At 47.2% G+C, this 14,389-nt stretch overlaps 1 protein-coding gene across 1 annotated transcript in view; it reads right to left on the bottom strand.

Moving 5' to 3' along the window:
* The window catches only part of CD83 (CD83 molecule), a 193,722-nt gene that overhangs the window by 76,784 nt on the left and 102,549 nt on the right, over nt 1-14,389 (bottom strand). The gene's annotated exons all lie outside the window — the stretch shown is intronic.

Genomic DNA, 14,389 nt, shown 5'->3' on the forward strand with positions numbered 1-14,389 from the left:
CATAAAAGAAACTGGCAATCCATGTCATGGTGGTGGATTTCATTTCAGTCTTTTCCTTTCTGAACGTAAAACATCTGTTTTTGATCTGTGTTTGTTCACAAGACCTTCTGTTTCTCCGATGGAGCAGGAAAATGTCATCAAAAGCCCCTGGAAAATGTGCACAGTTAGTGAGCTAGGAGGTATGTATTCACATCTCAGAGCACTGAAACAGTGTCAGCGGTGTCCCATCTTATCTTCCCAACGTCCTGCATCCCTGTTCGGTTGCCTATACACACTTGAGAAGGCTATTTTGGGAGAGTCACAGTAGACAGAAGCTTCTGCAGCCCCCAGGGAAATCTCCAGTTCAACTGGAGGATGTATCCAGGAGACACTGGTACACCCGCATCTGGCTCAGTGGCGCCCCCTGTGGAGGATAGGAGAAGGACCGGCTGACCGCCCTGGCTTCCTTAAAAGGCATCCTTAGCAGGTGGCGCAGAATCTCTTCCCCAGCAAACCTTTTGATGTGCCCCCCGTTCAAAGCCTTGTTAACAGAAAGCAGACGTGTCCACTTAACAGTAATAGTATCACGCCTCTCAGTCTTATGAAACCTTGCACTTTAACCAACACTGTCACGTCCATTACCATCTCATTTAATTTAAACAAACGGACCAGTTCAGCAAAAGCAAAAAAATTCTCTTCTCAAAATAACTGTTAAATAAGCCAGTTTAGTCTCTGTTCATTAGCGCTTTGCACTGTTCATCACACCCATGTAATTAGCGACATCTCTGCTACCAGCCTCTTGGGGTCCTCAGGCTTCCTCAGGGAGAAAGTGAACCTTAAAGAAAACCAACCTGGAGAACAGGCATTAGTGTCACTGGCATTGGGGTGACTCAGAGTCCTGGTGGGTGAATGTGTTTATCTGGGTCACTCAGACTTGATTGAGTTCTCCTGGGAGGGTCTGTCTTCAGTAAGTGCCAGCCGTGGGGCAGAACATGGAATTTGCCTTCATTCCTTGAAAGAAAAACCTCATTACACAGTATATGGAGAGACATAGTTCAGAAGATTTGATAACGAGAGGGTTCCGATGTCTGCGTGCAGCAAAACTCACCCAAATCCCAATGGGCACCTTCTGACCCATGTGCCCTGTGGGCCACCAGCTGCTTCTACGCCCACCACCCCTCCTCATGTAGGGTCTCCCAGCCTCTGGACTCTTGGGTCCTTCCCTCCAGCTCTCTTTGCATCTTATCCTTTCTTTTCAGGGCCTTGCACTTTCTCCTGCCTTCTCCAAACTTGTCTCCTCACACCCACTCACTCATTCATTCATTCATTCCTATCTATCGAGTAGCTGCAATGTATCAGAGTTCTAGGTGCTGGAGTGACAGCAGGAAACAAAACAAAGCCCGCACCCTTATGTCGTTTACGTTCTACTCAGAAAGACATGCAGCAAAGAATCTGCATATAATAAATATACTGCTAAGTGGTGAACGGTGCTGTGAAGAGAAAAAAAAAAAAACAGAAATAGGATAAGACAAGGTGGGAAGGGGAGGTGTGAGATAGGGCAGTGGGTCTCAGTCAGGGGAGATTTTGCCTCCCATGGGAATTTCCCAATGTCTGGAAACACTTTTTATTGTTACAACTGTGAGAGTGCTACTGGCATCTGGTGGGGAGAGGCCACGGATGATGTTCAACATCCCACAACTCACAGGAAAGCCCCACACGACTAAGGACGATGCAGCCTCCAACGTCACTAGTGTTGAACTTGAGAAACCCTGAGATAGGGCATTTCCCAGTAAGCGGACAAAAGCCACACAGTATCCTGAACAGGGAAAGGTAAATATAAGGAATTATTAACAGGGGATTGACAGGGAGGCTGGGGAGAATTAAAGAGAATTCTGAAGAATACAGAAGCATCAGCTGTAAGGATCAGACACTCCCTCCGGGGCTGAGATAGACCACCCGAGGATGAGCCCAGCCCGGGAGCTGAGATCCTGGCGTCCTTGGAGAGGCCGGGGCTTCAGTTCACTGGCTGATAGGGAAGTCACGGCTGGACCATGTGGAAATCTGACCCCTGGGGTGCTGAGGGAAGCTGCTGGGGGCCCAGCCCTGCTGGAAAGGGAGCTGGGGAAGGAGTCTCTGAGAAAACAAAGAGCTGGAGAAAGCGGCAGTGCTGCAGGAGACAAATGGTACAGAAAATGACTCTGCAGGAGCCTCACGCTAGAGCACAGGGCGCCACTGCGCCTGTCAAGCACTGGAAAACGTGTGCTCAGCAGGAGCCCGGAGCTGAAGAAAGCCCACCAGATGTGAGGCCAGCAGGTGGGCGCAGAGGAGGTCAGGAGATAGGATTGCAGTGCCGGCCGGCTGGGCGGTGCCCGGCCTGGAGTGTGCAGGGTCTGCGTGTGGGTGCGAGGCGGCTGTCCGGCCAGGGCCAGAGCACCGCAAGGATCTGCACGCCCTGCACGTGCATTGCTGGATACACTGTGCGACAGGAGCAAGAGAAAACAAAACCACAGCAGCCCTGGAACCGGGAAAAGAAGCCCTCTGGCGCCCTCTACTGACAGAACTTAACATCAGACCACTGTAAGGAGAAACGGCTTTCAGACTCCATGCTATCACTGCAGAGCAGGTACTGAAGGGTAAATTTGGAGCCGAGAGGTAGTAAATTGGTTAACTGTCACAGGCGTCCAGAAGTTCACTCTGAGAAGACAGTACAGTCGGCCCTCTGTGTCCATGGGTTCTGCATCTGCAGATTTAACCAACCATGGATAGAAAATATTTGAAAAAATATTCCAGAAATTTCCAAAAAGCAAAACTTGAACTTGCCATGTGTTTGGCAACTATTTACATAGCATTTACATTGTATTAGGTATTACAAGTAATCTAGAGATGATTGAAATTATACCGGAAGATGTGCATAGGTCATATGAAAATGCTATGCCATAAAGACTCGCACATCCTTGGAATTCGGTAGCCATGGGTCTGGGGGGCGAGAACCAATCCCCCATGATACTGAGGGATGACTATATTTCAATATTTGCACAAAGGTCTCGATGGAGGGAGGGAGGAAGCTGTTCAGACGTCCAGAGACAGAAGGAAGAAGTTCAAGGGCCCCGAGGTGAGGTCTAAGCAGAGACGTTGATTGTCCATCACCATCCTCAGCAATAAAGGCCTCTCCTTACAAGGCAGCGGCTGAGGACTGTAAATCACGTTTGTATTCCTGATGCTTCCGTAATTTCAATTTTGATTGGTGTTTGATTTATGTACATTTTTTTGTTAAAGATTTGCACAAATACAATAGGCTGTACCAAAAGAGTGCCTTGGATATCTGCACTTGGATATGATTCCAGCTCTGCCACTTTTTTGGCAGAGTTACTTAACTCTTTCAGTTTCCACTTTCTTATCCTGAAATGAGAACTTGGTCTCCTTTGCAGGGTTACAGTAAGGGTTAAGTGAGATGATGTAGGCAACTATAGAGCAGTTCCGGGTGCACAGTAGGATCTATGACATGGTAGCCATGGTGATGGCGGTGGTGAGGATGATGGAAAACACTATAATAAGCAGGTCCCAGGTAGGCATATTCTGGGCTTTCAGCCCCATATTAGGCAATGTTTTCTTTTTTAATGGGGAGGGGGGATATATGGTCTCTGACTTGAAAAAACTTAAAAATATGTGCCCCAGAAGAACACTTGTAACACATCTTTCTAGGCATAGGAAGAAGAAAACAATTTTTTTTTCACCTGTGTTCCTGTCCCAGCCGCCTCGGTTTCTCAGCCTCAAATTGCAGAGGTAGGAGAGACCTTCAGGATGGAGTCTAACACTCCATTCAATAGATGAGGAAGAGGAGGCCCAAGTGCTAGCAGAACTAGGAAGACTTGATGGGCTGGGGCCTGACTGTTTCTGTTGGACATAAGAGTGGTGAGGAGAGAGCTTCCCTGGTGGCGCAGTGGTTGAGAATCTGCCTGCTAATGCAGGGGACACGGGTTCGAGCCCTGGTCTGGGAAGATCCCACATGCCGCGGAGCAACTGGGCCCGTGAGCCACAATTACTGAGCCTGCGCATCTGGAGCCTGTGCTCCGCAACAAGAGAGGCGGCGATCGTGAGAGGCCCGCGCACCGCGATGAAGAGTGGCCCCCGCTTGCCGCAACTAGAGAAAGCCCTCGCACAGAAACGAAGACCCAACACAGCCAAAAATAAATAAATTAATTAATTAAAAAACAAAACAAAAAACAAAACACATCTAACAATCTCCTTTCTATGAATTTGAGCATCCTACCCCCAATTTAAAAAAAAAAAAAAAAGAGTGGTGAGGAGAGCTTCCAGGGAGAGGGCTCCCGTAGGCGGACAGCTTCTAGAAGGGGGAGAGTTAGAGACAAAGGGGTCCAATCTGCTCACCTTCAAAAGCTCAGGGAGATTCCTTGGGTAGACCACCTGAGAGTTTCTTATTTACGCACTTGCCTATTTCTTTATTCTTTTCTTCTCCCACTAAAATAGGTGTTCTATGAGCTCAGGCTCTTTGTGTATCTGGTCGTAGCTGTAGCCCCTAAACCTCTCCAGGCACTGAACAGGAGCTCAGTAAATGCTGAAGGAGGGCTCACCACCTCCACAGGCCAAATGCTCCTTCAGAGCTCAGAGGTTGTGATGAAAACCCCATCTCTGCCTCTTAGCCTTGGTGTCTCTTATTCAGGTAGAACTCCATGCTACAGCTAATAACACAAATACAGTGAAACACTGCAGCTACTTAGTATTGCCTTTGTCAGGAACAACAATAGTTTTGAAAGTGTACAGAAATCAAGAGTAAACAAGTGCTTCCATATACATTATTGGATTCTTTCCAATGTATTAGCAACTCTTTTTTAATCATGAACATTCTATCATTAATCACCTTATTCATTGGGCCTTTTGTCTCTTTTCAGGGTTAGGCTGAACCTGGTAAAAGTTGCTGGGCATGGAACTGGATTGGGAAGGTCTTGGGGTCAAATATAACCAGAATGATGTATGCTCAGGCGACCTGAAGATACAGCCAGGCTAGACCAAGATTGTTACCAAGAGAACCCAAGTTCGTAACCAGAGATCACACAGTGCTTCACATCAAATCCAGGAAGAAGAAGAAGGAAAAGGAGAAGGAGAAGAAGGGGAAGAAGAAGGAGGAGAAGAAGAGGAGGGAAGGATGGAAATCAGAGAATGGGCAGCAGTGTCTTGATCGGGAGGGTCTCCATAAGGTGTCATGACTGAGAACAGAAGCAGGGTTCAGCGTGAACCTGTAAAGGTGGATAAGCAATCTCTTCATTTGGTGCCTGTACCAAATGCAGGCAGAATGGGGGTTTTAAAGGAGCTTTCAGATAGGCCGCCAGCAGGTCACCTCACAGGCTCTGCAGTCAATGGAACGTGAAAGAGATGCATTTTGATAGGGGATTAAGTCTGATAGAAGCAGACAGCCTTTTTCTCTGTAGGTTTGTCTCACTTGCTTTGAATCCTACAAAGAGCTTTAATGTGGGGTGAGAAGCCATGTAAGCATTCAATAACTGGGGTGCCCTTGCCACTTTTAAATAATTATACTAAATCAAAAGCCTTTCTACGAGAGAAAATGGAAACTTTATAGGAAGTGGGCAGTTCAGATAATGTCGTAAATCATTCAGAAAGAAAAAAAGAAAAAACCAGCCAAGGAGAAGGAAGGGCTTCCTAAGCCTAAAGTGGATTGTCCAGTTTTGCACACCCATTCTTTTGTTCAGCAAGAACTGATGTCTCCAAACACCTGTCTTCACTAGATAATTATATCACTCTGCTCCTTGCTGCTTGGGCAGAGACAACCCTTTCTCTCTCTGTAGCCAGAGAACTGCCCACTGCAAAGTTCAACTACAGAGGTCCACAGGGCAGCTGCCCCTTCAGGAATTCCCTCCTCACTTGCTGTTGGCATTTGATTTCGTGAGTCTCCACGGCCTTCTCAGTGCAGCTCAGGAGGCAGCAGGAGGTGGCTTCATCAGGCCTGGAGAAGAATCACCTATCAGGATAGTGCCAGAGCATCTCTTCAGATGCTTCATAATAAATGCTTCCATGGGCAGTCCCCCCCCCACCAATGTTGACATGGGGAAGGATGACAAAATCAAAGCTCCCCGCTGGCGACAGAATTTCTGCCCGTGACCCCAGTTCTACTCAAGGAATTAGTTTTTACACAACCTGTTTAAAAGAGGACACATGAAAAATCTCTCAAAAGTCAGTGGAAGCAGCCACAATCTGTTTTAAAATCTCAGTAAAGAAAAAGAACCCACCGAGTGAGAAAACATGCAAGATTAATGGTCTCCCCACCCTGCAGGGAGAAATCACCACCAGCTGGGGGATAAATCTGTCAGAGGCAATGAATGACGTGGGCAGAGGCTGCTGATAAGTTCATTCAGTGCAGAATTTGAAATACGATTTACCGTTGCACACAGAACATGCAGGAGTATCATTCTTTGAGAGGATAAATACCCCCCGAATACTCATGGTCCAGCTACGAATGCAACTTTTTTTGGCTTCTTATTTTGTCCTGACCCTGTGCTCTTGTTGCCATACAATTCATGGGGTATGAAGCCGGAAAATTACAAATATTAGTTTTCTTAAGTAGTAGTAAAAAAGGCAATGTGTTGGGATTGACATATACACACTGCTATATATAAAATAGATAACTAATAAGAACCTACTGTATAGCACAGGGAACTCAGTACTCTGTAATGGCCTATATGGGAATAGAATCTAAAGAAGAGTGGATATATGTATATGTGTAACTGACTCACTTTGCTGTACAGCAGAAACTAACACAACATTGTAAATCTACTATACTCCAATTAAAAAAATTAATTAAAAAAAAGGCAATGTCTTCGTGATAAGCATTTTCATAGTAAAACCATCTCAAAAAGTCAACTTCCTATTTGCAAGGACACTTGTTTATTCAAATATTTTAGAGGTATAAATATACCAAGTGTATATTATTTCCATGTAATGCATAATACTTTCTTTATATTAAAACTGAAGCTGGTTTTAAGAGATTCTGGTTTAAATGTCCTTGATATGTTGGAGGGCATATGTTTCCAGCTGCCCAACTTGTATAAGGCAAAAATTTCTATAATGGCAGCATGATTACCTGTTAGGAGAAAATAAATTCAAATTACGTTCATATAGTTTAATTCCTATGATGTCAAACCAATGTAACTGATTTTAAAATATTTTTACCAGACATGAGACTGAATTAACTTTAGGATTTAAATCCACAAATAATCTAATAAAGACAGGGCTTGAATCCCTAAATCATCTAAATGTAAACGGCATTTCACTTCCTTCCCCAAACCTTTCACCAAAGCTTATCACGCTCAGCCTTAAATTTCCCCTCCTGGAGCATCGTGACAATGGCAACCTCATGATCACAAGTAGTCAAGCAGCAGAGTCACTGCCTAAAAAGGAAAGTGAAAGAAAGCAAGAGAGCAAAGATGACCCACATACTAGGGCAACTCTGCCCAGCTGAGGGTCAGTCAGGATCCGAAGCAAGCAGCAGCCCCCAAGGCTCTTCTACCCCCTCCAGGCTTCCAGGTGAAAAGCCTTAAATTGGAGACACTCAAGCTTTGATATTAGACTTGATTTTTTTAAAACCTAAAAGTGAGACTGCTCATTAAGCTCTGAAACTGACCAGGAAAGCTGTGGGATCAGACAGATAGGTCAAAAAGTTGGGGAAGGAAAGGCAAGGATGGAGAAGAAGCATCAAGTTTCTTCTGCTGACGCTGCATCAAGTCTAGTCCATTCAGTAAACTGGTTACACCAGTTCCATGGGGGCAATGTTCCCAGTCATGCAAACCGTGGACCTTTTGTGGATAAGGGAGCTTTCTGACGTGTTGGATGGACACTCACTTGGGCTCCAGGTAAGCTTAAATTGGGGCCAGTAAACAAAACTGCTCCATGACCTTAACTAACTTTTCTTTAAGTTTGGCCATCCCGAGCTAAGGGGGCCACCCTGGTCTCAACTCTCCTGTAGCCACTAGGGTGTTCATGATTCTGCTCGGAGAATAGTCATCTGTTAACACAGAGCCTTGAGACACTCTCTTCAGGGGACGGAAGGACATGCCACATCCAGGCCACCAAAGGAATTCTGCGCTGACATCTTAGGGATTTGTCAGCCTGCCTGGTGAGGGTAGTCGCAGGTGCAGACCCAAGAAGAACTAGAAAATGTCAGGCTTTGCTCAGCAAGTCCCTTCTGTGGCTGAGAGGGACCGACGGGCTTGGAGGGAATACAGATGGGACAACTGCTTAAAGCAGCCGCATGAGTCCACCAGCCTCTCCTTGACCCTTTAGAGTGAGCGAAAAAAGAGAGAAGGTAAATCCCTTTCAGCAATCTCTCCCTCCCATAGTGGAGACATTACCTTTCTGTGCATGTGAGTTTTTCACATTCTAAATTTCAAGAACTGGTGAAGAGCTACACCTCAGTATTCCTCCCTATTTACAGTTTTCTTTCTGCATTTTTTGGTGTAGAATTGTGTGTGTGTGTGTGTGTGTGTGTTGATGTATTAGTTTCTTAGAACTGCTGTAACAAATTACCACAAATTTGGTGGCTTAAAACAACAGAAATTTATTCTCTCACTGTTTTGCCCTCGGTTTCCAAAGGACCATGTCTTTCCAAATTGGAGGGCAGGCAGGTCTTTTCTGAGGCTTCCACAGAAGAAAAAAAATGTTGTTTCTAAAGAAAAATCATCAGAGACTTACAATTCTGCCCTCAGTGAAGACATTTTAATTATGTAAAACATTTAGATTCTTGTTGTCTTAAACGTCTCCATTGCAGAAGATGATCTGGGATTTATGAGTTTCATAACCAGAAGGTCCATTAAAGTGTTAATATGCAATTAATGAAAAATCTGTCCTCTATCTCTAGAGGAAAAGAAACGTTACAGGCAGCTTCAAAAAGAGCAGTTTCTTCCTATATTGGTGTTTCTTAGGAAAAAAGAAAACAGAGTCTAGGCATCCCTTAAGCACCCTGTTGTATGCAAGAATGAAGGGATGGAAAGAAGGAAGCAGGGAGGAAGGAAAGAGGGCAGGAAGGCAGGGAGGGAGGGAAGGTTGCTTGATCAAGTTTACAGAACTTGGTCATATAATATTTTAATTCTCTGTTTACTCATTTGTCTCTCTCACTACAGTAAGCAACTGAAGAGCAAAAGCTGTGACCTAATCAATTGTATATCCCCAGATAATAGAGTCTAACAGGTGGTCGGTGAAAGTTTGATGCGTGGACGCATGGATGGATGGATGCTTGGATGTATGGACGCATGGATGCATGGGTGCATGGATGCATGGGTGCATGGATGAGTTCATAGGAAGAAGGAAGGAAGGAAGGAAGGAAGGGAGGGAGGGAGGGAGGAAGGAAGGAAGGGAGGGGGAAGGAGGGAGGGAGGGAGGAAGGAAGGAAGGGAGGAGGGAAGAGCATGGATAAAATAATGTTAAGATATGCAATCATCTTTCCCCTTCCTTTATACCATTTGAAGTGAAACACAATTCTATCAGCCTTTATGCTCTCGTTCGTGATTCTCATGGAGATGAGGGGTAGTGAGAGTATAAAAATCTCCAGGTTGCCCGTGGGGCCTTGTGTGGTCTATAACCCACATGTTCTCTCCGCCCAATGAGAGCTGCGAGCCTGTGGACCCCGGAGGAGAAACAATGAGGAATGTGGTTTTAACCTTCGATGTCTGGCAGCTGCTTAAACTTTTGTAGAAGGTAGTGGTCTCTCACGTCCTGACCGCCTTTTGACTCCCGGTAAGGAATTTACACTGGGCGTCTCCATCTCACACTTGAAGACGTTAAGGGTAACCAAGTGATGCAAAGCAACCAAGGTCAAGCAGCTGGAGTTTAAATCTAGGTTTTCTGACTCTCTGTCCAGGACTTATTCTATTTCACCACAAGTAAAAACACAGTATTGGTTGGTGTCTTCGTTTCATAGGAAACAAAGATCCTTGTTAATGTTTAAAGTCTCAAGAGTCAACATTGCCAAAACAGACAATCGGTTACTGATGTGATGCATCAGGAGTGAGAGAACAAGCTGTCACCTGCTCCCAGGGCAATAATTCTGCGTAAGCGATAGTTAATAACACCCAACAGAGAGCTGAAAAGTGATCAATTCAACCAGAGGAAAAAAGCAAAGTGTACTGCCAACACTGGAGAGGCCCTTTGAGGATGCCCCGCTGAGCATCAGGCTGGTGGAAGGAAAGACGCCTGGACCAGGTAGCTGGGACCACACTTGTGTCTCCGCCAGTGCACAGTGACAGGCTCATGTGTCCTTGGGCGGGTCCCTCGGTTAAGCATGCACCACTGGAAGAGCAAGGTGAAGGGCAATCCCTGAAGGTGGTGTGGGGATGCGTCAGCAGGGCTGCCAGGCTACGGTGGGATAAGATCACAGGCACCAGGAGAGAAAGGGCACATGTGGCTGAGCTGTGCTTAAAGGTACACAGCCGTGTTCAGGTGACGCTGGGCCTGTGCATAACATCACCAGGGCATCGGCTCAGGGCGGCGATTCCTGTGTGTAGAAGCAGGAGGCTAGAGGAATGAACATGGGCTAAAGGCAAATCAGGGTGGATATTCTCCACCTCCAGGCCACCCCCTCCTCCCCTTAGGACTGATGAGGAGGCAGCAGGAAGAAGACGATATGGCAGAAAGAGAACAGGTTTCTGAATCACACAGGCCTTGTTAGCTGCTGGCTCTGCAAACCATTGGCTGTCAACTGGGTTCAGGTTCTACAGCTCCTCAGAGCCCCGGTTCCCTCATCTGCTTGAGCAAAGATGGAAGTACTCCACCCCCGAGAAGTGCACACCCTTTATGAGGCCCTTAACGTATCTGAATAAGGCTAAAAGTGTCAAGTACTCATCTAAAGACTCCTTAATTCCTCCAAGACGTGGAGTGCTCACTAACCAGAGGCTGGTTGGGCCAGACATGGCAGCACAGGCCCCCCAGTTCAACTACTCCTCATCACGAGGAATAAAAAAAAGGTAAGAAATTAAGGCATGTAATGACCCGATGGTGATTATCTTCTCTGAAAAATAACATCCCTTAAATGGCGTTACAGATTAGGAATCCCATTTGTAGCAAGATTTTAAAAAATCGAACTCCTACACTCAAAGCTAGCCTTGCTTTGCACTGAAGCACCAATGTGGCTCAGTTTAATCTTGGCTCGTTAGCTTACATGCTTCCTTTCCTATTTCCCCAAATGTTAGATCTGTATTTTCTTAGTAGTACCATGACTTCGAGACTCTGCAGAGCTCTGTGTTTAAAAAAGAAAGAAAGAAAAAAAAAGGAAAAGGAGGGGGGAGAGGGGAGGGGAGGGGAGGGGAGGGGAGGGGAGAGGAGGGGAGGGGAGGGGAGGGGAGGGGAGGGGAAAAGAAAAAAAAAGAAAAGGAAAGCCTCTTGATTTAGCAGGATGGCATGTCACTTCTGCTTTCAAGTTCTACCAATTAGCCCCAGCACGTGGTTTCTCTCGGCAGCCTTCTGCTTCCCATCACAGATGGTATGGAAAAGTCTGACTGCTGACTTTCTGGCTCTCCTTTCCTATCTCCTCTCCCCACCGCTAATTTAAGAAAGGCTACATGGTACCAGGACAACTGTCAGCCCTGCCTCGCTTCCCCGGCCTGTGTCGCCTCCAGCCAGCCCCAGCCCCAGCCCCTGCTGGTCCCCTCCAGAACCCGAGCATGATCTGACAGCAATGGGAAAAAAATCAGCCTCCTTAGCCAGGGCGGCATGGGATTAAGTGACACCCCCAGATGCGGAACCAGTGACCCTGAGCTTCTGGGCTCCTCCAAGATCCAACCGCCTCAAGTCTGAGCATCCCTGCCCTTGCAGTCTGGGTCCGGTCCGTGGAGCTGGGCTACTCCCTCGTGTGCTGATGCCTCACTCACCTTGGGCAGGGCAGTCCTAAAGTCTGCAGTTCATAAGCCATATCCTAGCTCTCCCCACCTCATCCTGCAGAGGGCCACTCATTTCTCGATGCCTATCAGCAAGTAGACAGGACTCAACAGGCTCTGTCTATGTAGCCCCGGCTGTGATTATACCTGCCCAGGCCAGCATCTCCACCTGGGTGCTTTCCTAATCCATACACTCACTTCCTTCACTTAGCTTCCAGAATGCAGGGGCTAGCTCCCTTGGCAGGCAGGCAGGGCAGAGCAGAGCCTTCTGCTGGATGGGAGAGAGCAAGAGAGATGAGGTAGGACAGAGTCTCAGCAGTTCCTGAGGACGAAAGTCCAATCTGAGTCTGTGGGAATGGAAGGGAAGTGACGGCTTTCCAAACATTGCAGGTAATGGGACAAAAACTCCTTACTGATGGCTGCATGACAGGACGCCACTGCTGCCAGGGAGGGGCAGAGAGAGAGATTTATTCTAAGGAATTAGCTCATTGATTGTGACGGCTGGCAAGTTCAAGATCTGCAGAGTAGGCCAGCAGCCTGGAGACCCAGAGAAGAACTGATGTTGTAGCTCAAGTCCAAAGGCAATCTGCCAGCAGAGCTCCCTCTTCTTTGGGGAAGGTCAGTCTCTTTTTTTTTAACACCTTCAACTAATTAGATGGGGCCCACCCACATTATGGAGGGTAATCTGCTTTACTCAAAGTCCACTAATTTAAATGTCAATCTCTTCTAAAACAAACCTTCACAAAAACATCTAGAATAATGTTTGATCAAATATCTGGGTACTTTGGCTCAGCCAAGTTGACACATAAAATTAACCATCACAGACATGGTGTTCCAGCTTCTCTTCCCATCATGCTCCTACACGAGCCCTTTTTTTGGCCCACTCAGAGACCAGTGACAGTTCCCTGGGCACACAGGGAACTTCAGTAGCTCTGGGCCCTTGTCCATCCCCGTGCAGTCCCAGAATTCTGTTCCTGTGTCTCAATATATTTCATCACAGTTAGGTGTTTACCTGCCTGTCTGCTCACTGGGCTTTGACATCCTCAAAGACACCTTCAGTCTCTTATCTTTTATTTACTTATTTATTTATTTATTTATGGCTGCATTGGGTCTTCATTGCTGTGCACAGGCTTTCTCTAGTTGTGGCGAGTGGGAGTTACTCTTCATTGTGGTGCATGGGCTTCTCATTGCGGTGGCTTCTCTTGTTGTGGAACACAGGCTCTAGGCATGTGGGCTTCAGTAGTTGTGGCACGTAGGCTCAGTAGTTGTGGCGCACGGGCTTAGTTGCTCCGTGGCACGTGGGATCTTCCCGGACCAGGGCTTGAACCTGTGTCCCCTGCATTGGCAGGTGGATTCTTAACCACTGCGCCACCAGAGAAGCCCCTTGGTCTCTTATTCATCCTCGTATTGCCAGTATCTAACACAGTAGTTGGAACTTGAAGAACTTCAGTGATGTTTGTGGAACAGAAATTGGTCCAGAAAGCTGAAGACCCACACCAAAGATGAGGGCTGAGAGGATAACCAGGGACTGAGAGGGACAAGGAGATGGGAATTCAAAAAGTCACAATGGAGCCCAGAATCACTTCGGGCTCTGGAAATCACAGAAGCCTTCATCAAGGATATAGCATTTGCATTGTGCCCAGCAGGATGATGGGATTTCAACAGGTAGAGATGGAGGAAGGGCATTTCAGTGAAGGCAATGCCGTCAGTAAAAGCCCAGAAGTGGGAAGATGCAGAGGATGTTCAGGGAAGGGTGGATAGAGTTCTTTTAGAGCTTAGGTCACATGGAGGTGGGGAAGGAGGCTGGAAAGGCGGCAGGGGCCAGATGCTCGCAGCCTGCGATGCCAGGCTCGGCACGCTGGATGTATTCACGTGCGGTGGTAAACCATCGGAGACTGTCTACACCGGGCAGGGGTTGGGGGAGTGACATAATGGTTCAGGACAGGCTGTCACTTCTGCCTCTGCCTGGAAAGTTATTTGAGTGAAGTCACTGGTGTGCCAGTCCTGAGAGGTGAGCTCACTGATGCTTGAGGGAATTAAGTGCCAGCAGTGGGCAAGGGAAGCCACCTTCACTGTCATTCATTTGCAAACCCTAGCCGGGGCCAGAGATCTGACTGCTTCCATTTCATTTAGTGGTGTCATTTAGACACTATCTGAAAGCAGTGAAGGAAAATGTTCCAGATGCTGAAAGACGAAAACAATGGCTGGGCTTTAGTCCTGGCTGCAAATGCAAGCAAACAAAAGGACGCGTGGCACGATGTCATCAAGATCATCCCTAACATGGGTGGAAAGGTGGGGCTCAGGGGATGGGGGCTGGCGTCCACACCTCAGCGAGGCCTGGGGTAGGGGGGCTGGGCTTCATGACCTCTCCTCCGCAGCCCCAGGATGACCGTGGTCTGCCCAGGAGAGGCAGAACCCGGCTCACTCCCTGAAGCACCCACCCAGGGAGGCCAGATAGGTGCAGATAGGCTGGGGGTGCAATCCCTCCACTTCCTCCACCCTCTGTTGTTTTC

Source organism: Balaenoptera acutorostrata, chromosome 10 (assembly GCF_949987535.1).
Source record: "Balaenoptera acutorostrata chromosome 10, mBalAcu1.1, whole genome shotgun sequence".
In the NCBI taxonomy this organism is placed as follows: domain Eukaryota; kingdom Metazoa; phylum Chordata; class Mammalia; order Artiodactyla; family Balaenopteridae; genus Balaenoptera; species Balaenoptera acutorostrata.